Source organism: Podarcis gaigeae (assembly GCF_964106915.1).
Source record: "Podarcis gaigeae genome assembly, chromosome: 16".
Classification (NCBI taxonomy): domain Eukaryota; kingdom Metazoa; phylum Chordata; class Lepidosauria; order Squamata; family Lacertidae; genus Podarcis; species Podarcis gaigeae.
In genome coordinates this window covers 24,793,349-24,799,579 of record NC_139693.1, presented here as the reverse complement: position 1 = coordinate 24,799,579, position 6,231 = coordinate 24,793,349, and positions in this window count along the sequence as shown.

The window sequence follows — 6,231 nt, the reverse complement described above, 5'->3', positions numbered from 1 at the left end:
AGAGGCCCGGGGAAAACCCTTGACCAGAACCTGAGCACAAGAGCACTCTCCCCTCTTCTGGTTTCCACTGTCTGATATAGTGGTACCTCAGGTTAAAGACGCTTCAGGTTACAGACGCTTCAGGTTACAGACTCCGCTAACCCAGAAATAGTACCTCGGATTAAGAACTTTGCTTCAGGTTGAGAACAGAAATCGCACAACGGTGGCGCAGCAGCAGCGGGAGGCCCCATTAGCGAAAGTAGTGCTTCAGGTTAAGAACAGTTTCAGGTTAAGAACGGACCTCCAAAATGAATCAAGTTCTTAACCCGAGGTACCACTGTATTCAGAAGCATCATTGCCCCAGACATGAAAGCAGAGCATAGCCGTTACAGCCGGTAGCCGTCAATAGCTGGCTCCTCCTCCGTGAATTTGTCCAACCCTCTTTTAGAGCCATCCAAGTTGGCCATCTCTGCCTCATGGGGGAGTGAGTTCCACAGCCTAACTATGCATTGTGTGAAGACATGATCCCATACCCTCCAACATTTCTCTGATGAAAAGAGAGACGTTCCCTCCGACATTTCTCCAAGGAAAACAGGGAAGTTCCATGCTATTTCTCTAGAAAAAGAGAACATGAACACGAACACCTTCCTTTTTCCCTTATAATGGGAATGGCGCCCATCTGAGAGTTGATGGAACTGATTTCAGGTCAGTTTCAGGTGAAAAAAAGGCCTGGGGACGTCCTATTCCATACTCTCCAACATTTTCTCTAATGAAAATAAGGACGCCCTATCACACCCTTCAAGGGATGCGGGTGGCGCTGTGGGTTAAACCACAGAGCCTAGAACTTACCAATCAGAAGGTTGGAGGTTCGAATCCCTGCGATGGGGTGAGCTCCCGCTGCTCGGTCCCTGCTCCTGCCAATCTAGCAGTTCAAAAGCACGTCAAAGTGCAAGTAGATAAATAGGTACCGCTCCGGCGGGAAGGTAAATGGCGTTTCTGTGTGCTGCTCTGGTTCGCCAGAAGCGGCTTAGTCATGCTGGCCACATGACCCGGAAGCTGTACGCCGGCTCCCTTGGCCAATAAAGCAAGATGAGCGCCGCAACCCCAGAGTCGGCCACGACTGGACCTAATGGTCAGGGGTCCCTTTACCTTTACCTTTACCACACCCTCCAACATTTTTCCAATGAAAATAGGGACATCCTAAGGAAAAGCGGGACATTCCGGTTTGCAATCAGAAACCGGGACAGCTTCTGTAAATCTGGGACAGTCCCTGGAAAAATAGAGACACTTGGAAGGTCTCCCACAAGAACTTTACTCCCCCCCCCCCCCGGCAACTTTCCCCCCTTGGCAACCTTCCAGGGGCCATGTGCCTTTGGTGGGAGGGGCCAGAGGCAGTAGGGAGCAGAGCATTAGATGTGAATCTTAACCTCTAGCTTTGTTCCACCACCAGCCAAACACACCCCTTGTCAACCCCTCTTTGTCACTGGAGGGTTAAAGCTTTCCCTTCCCAGGCTTGCCACCTTTCAACGCTCAGGAGGTTTCAAGGGGCCAGACCACATGTACAAACCCGGCAGGCAGAAATTTAACAGGTGCAGCGCATTTTCTGGCATGGGAGCCTAGCCGGAGGAAATGATGGTGGTAGGGGGAATGCAGTGGATTTCCTTCCTTGTATGCAAGTGTGGCAAGAGCAGGAGCAATCTGTGGCCATTGCAGGTTGGCTTTGGGGAGGGAGAATGCTACACATATTGAATAGGAAGGCCTAGGACAGGGGTAGGCAACTTAAGGCCCGGGGGCCGGATCTGGCCCAATCGCCTTCTCAATCCGGCCTGTGGATGGTCCCGGAATCAGTGTGTTTTTACATGAGTAGAATGTGTCCTTTTATTTAAAATGCATCTCTGGGTTATTTGTGGGGCCTGCCTGGTGTTTTTACATGAGTAGAATGTGTCCTTTTATTCAAATGCATCTCTGGGTTATTTGTGGGGCATAGGAATTCGTTCTCCCCCCCCCCAAAAAAAATAGTCCGGCCCCCCACATGGTCTGAGGGATGGTGGACCGGCCCACGGCTGGAAAAGTTTGCTGACCCCGGCCTAGGAGATGTCAGGTCGTAGCCAGTCCATCTTCTCCTCCAGGTACCGATTGAAAGGTACAGAGAGAGCGCTGTAATCTCCACGCGGGTTAACATCCGAGACTCACCTGAGGCTATCAGCTCCAGCCAGCCAACAGAAGTCGCTCGGAGGCTGATATGATTATCAGCGGCTTATCTCCCAAAGCTCCACGTCAACCAAAGATTGAACACAGAGCAACTTTCCCTGAGATGGAAGGAATCGACTTGGGTGCCATAAAAACAAAGGAAGATGCAAGTAAATAAATAAACAAACCCTTTTCCCATGAGGCTGGTGCCCAGAGATTGGTCTGCAGCACATTTGCCCTGCTGTGTCCACCTCAATTTACCCCTAATTAGGGGGAGGGTTGGGACGCGGGTGGCACTGTAGTCTAAACCAGTGTTTCCCAACCTTGGGCCTCCAGCTGTTTTTGGACTACAACTCCCATCATCCTTAGCTAGCAAGACCAGAGGTCAAGGATGATGGGAATTGTAGTCCAAAAGCAGCTGGAAGCCCAAGGTTGGGAAACACTGGTCTAAACCACAGAGCCTAGGACTTGCTGATCAGAAGGTTGGCAGTTCGAATCCCCGCGACGGGGTGAGCTCCCATTGCTCGGTCCCTGCTCCTGCCAACCTAGCAGTTCGAAAGCACATCAAAGTGCAAGTAGATAAATAGTTACCGCTCTGGCAGAAGGTAAACGGCGTTTCCGTGTGCTGCTCTGGTTCGCCAGAAGCGGCTTAGTCCTGCTGGCCACATGACCCGGAAGCTGTACGCCGGCTCCCTCAGCCAATAAAACAAGATGAACACCGCAACCCCAGAGTCGGCCACGACTGGATCTAATGGTTAGGGGTCCCTTTACCTTTATCTTTGGGGGGAGGGATGTGGGTCAGTGGTTAGAGCATCTGCTTTGCACGCAGAAGGTCCCGGGTTCAGTCTCTGGCATCTCCTTGTGCCTGACCATGGGCGTAGCTGGAATTTATGTTGGGGTTGGGGTACCGGACACCTGTCTGTCATCATTCCCTCTGCCTGGCTATGTAAAGCAGATTTGGAATGAAATGTCTCGACAACAATTGTTTCAAATTACTTTCTTTTAACCCCAAGTGTTCAGGGGGGTGGGATCTGTCCAAATCTTCAGTCTTATGAAAATTGGGAAGAATAATAATTATTTTAAAAATCAGGGAGTACCTTTCATGCGTTTAACGAGTATATTTTGCAAAATTACAAAGTACACACATTTTTTCATCGTGATTTTTTTTTAAAAAAATCTAAACTAAAGCAAGTTTTCTTGGATTTGCTGAAAACCTTTCCAGCAGTTCCTTCTCAACTCCCTCCTTCTTTCCCCCTCAATGCAGTTTTTCTGTACGCACTCAGTAAGAGTAGCCTCTTGAGATGCTCCCCTGCCATCGCGAACCTTAGCTAGATCTTTATTCTCCACAAGGTACTGAATGACCGTTCTACGGCACGAGTGGTGCATGGCTGAGCAAGAGAGATGAGGAGTTGTAGGTAAAAAAAACCCTCCACCTCTTTACCAGATCTGCTTATGTTCAGCTCTTTTAACTGCTTTTTGCTATCGCTCAGCCAAGTTGCCAACTGTGTGACTTAGAATGCTCCACAACATCACCCACGTGAGCCCAGCAATAATTTTGATTTCTGGTTATTTCTACTTTTACTTAAGTATTGCCATTTATTTACTTGATTTATGAGGAGGGCAGCTGCCCCCACCCCCTGCCCCACTGGCTATGCCCACGTGCCTGACATATTACCAGCGCTGCGGGAACATGAGAATGACGGGCATCAAACCTAAGACCTTCTGCAGGAAAAGTGTCCTGCTATGACCTCTCTCTCTGCCCCAATCTTGGCTTAGCTGAGTAGCAGTGATCCTTTCCCATCAGATAGGCACATATCCCTGTTCCTCCCAGAACATATGTCCATGGTTTCGTTTGGAAAGGCTTCTGCAGTTTTTCTGCTCGTTATGCTGATGCTCTCCCCTGGAGCATGAGAAGGCTTTGGGAAAGGGCTGAGGCTTAGGGGTTCAGCAGAATGTCTCGCACAATGCCCAGCATCTCTCAGCAGGACCAGGAGAGAACCATGCCTGAAATCCTGGGGATCTGCTGCCAGTCAGTGCAGGTAGCACTGAGCTAGCTGGTATAGAAGTCGGCATAAAGCAACTTTCTATGTTCCTCTGCCACACAGGATTTCCCAGGATTTCCCCCTTCGTTTTGGACCTGCTGCTCTGCCTGCCTCCATGCGGTGAGGAGGGCGTGTTCTTTCCCAAGCATCACCATCGGATGATGAGGATGAGTCACAGGTGGCCTGTTCTGTGCCAGAGGAAAGGTGGAAGGCAACCAAATCTGGAGCTCTGGGCTGGGTGGCAGATGGAGGGAGCAGCTGCCTTGGGAAAGAGAGATCGTTTCGCTTCCCTGGAGACTTCAGATGATGCCTCTTGACTTCTTAGCAAACTTCAAAGCAATTTTTAATGTTATTTTTTGAAGAAGTAATCCACCACCACTCCTCGTTAGCACTGATGGAAGGGGAAGTTTTATTGCTGATGATTTTTTGTGAGAGAAGTTTGCTGTGACAAATAGGCCCTGGATGAGGTTTCGGGCTAGCAAATAATAATAATAATAACAGACCCTCCAAGTGTCCCTATTTTCCTGGGACAGTCCTGGATTTGCAGAAGCCATCCCTGTTTTTAATTGGATCTCACTTTTCCTTAGGCTGTCCCTAATTTCATCGGAGAAATGTTGGAGGGTGTGGTAGGACGTCCCTATTTTCATTGGAGAGTAGGGAATTATGTGGCCCCTGAGCCAAGGAGATAAAACTTTTAGAAGACATTGGAAGGCAGCCCTGTATAGGGAAGGTTTCAAATGTTTAATGTTTTGTTGTGTTGTTTTTTTTATACGTTGGAAGCAACCTAGAGTGGCTGGGGCAACCTAGTCTGATGGGCAGAATATTATTATTATTAATAATATTATTATTATTAAGAACATCCCTTTTTCCATCAGAAAAATGTTGCAGGGTGAGTTATAACAATAATTTTATTATTTATACCCTGCCCATTGATTGAATTAAGGAGCCCATTGATGGAAACCAGGATGTTTATTTTATTATATTTGTTTAAAGGGAATACCTTTGTGATAATTCACACTAGCTGTTTAGCTACTATTGACTGATTGCATTTGTATTCCACTTTTTCCCACACAGTTCTCCCCTCTTGTCATTTAAACCCCACAACAACCCTGTGAGGCAGGCTGGGCTGAGAGGCTGCTCCATTGTTACCCAGTGAGCTTCAAATGGCTGCGTGGAGATTTCCAGTCTCTCAGGTGCTTCTGGGATGCTTGCTAATGGGACATGCACAGTTGCCCACCCACTTGGTACTCAGAGGTAGATGCCTCCTGAACATGGAGGTTCTGCCCCAAACCATCATGGCTCATAAGATCTGCATTGCTGGATCACGGCAATCATATATTGAGCCCAAATGGAAGAAAATTTACTGGAAAAAGTGGGACACTATCACCAACCTCAGTTGCCGCTGCTGCCTCCTTACTTACAACCAGTGTGACCCAGCAAGACAGTTCCAATATCCAATAAAAGTTGGTGGAATGGAGCCTCTCTGCTAAAGAGCAGTCTACCTCTGAGTACCAGATGCAGGAGACAGAGTGTTGTGGTCCCCAAGGCCTACCTGGAAGCATCTCCACACTATCTGACTGTGGGCTAGAGCGGTCCAGAGGGTCTGATCCGGCAATGGTTTTATCTCAAGGGGCTGTATATTGTCTCCCTGCTTATTTAACTTATATGCAGAATTCATCATGTTAAAGGCTGGGCTGGATGAAGACAGGAGTGCCTGGCGTGCTCTGGTCCATGGGGTCACTAAGAGTCGGACACGACTAAACGACTAAACAACAACAACAACTGATCCAGCGGGCTGTCTTGGGGGGGGGGAGCGCCTACTCTAAGTGGGCGTGCCCTCCGCAGGTGGTTTTCCCACGCCCATCCCTCCCCCTGCGTCAGAGCGCTCTATTCGAACCTAATCCGCGAGTTTGAATGAGTCACAGCGGAGGGGCGCGGCTGCGCGAGGAGGGGGGGTTGCCCAGAGCCGTCCAATGAGCGGCCGAGTTCTCTTCTTGTGAAAACCCGCGGCGGTGGGAGG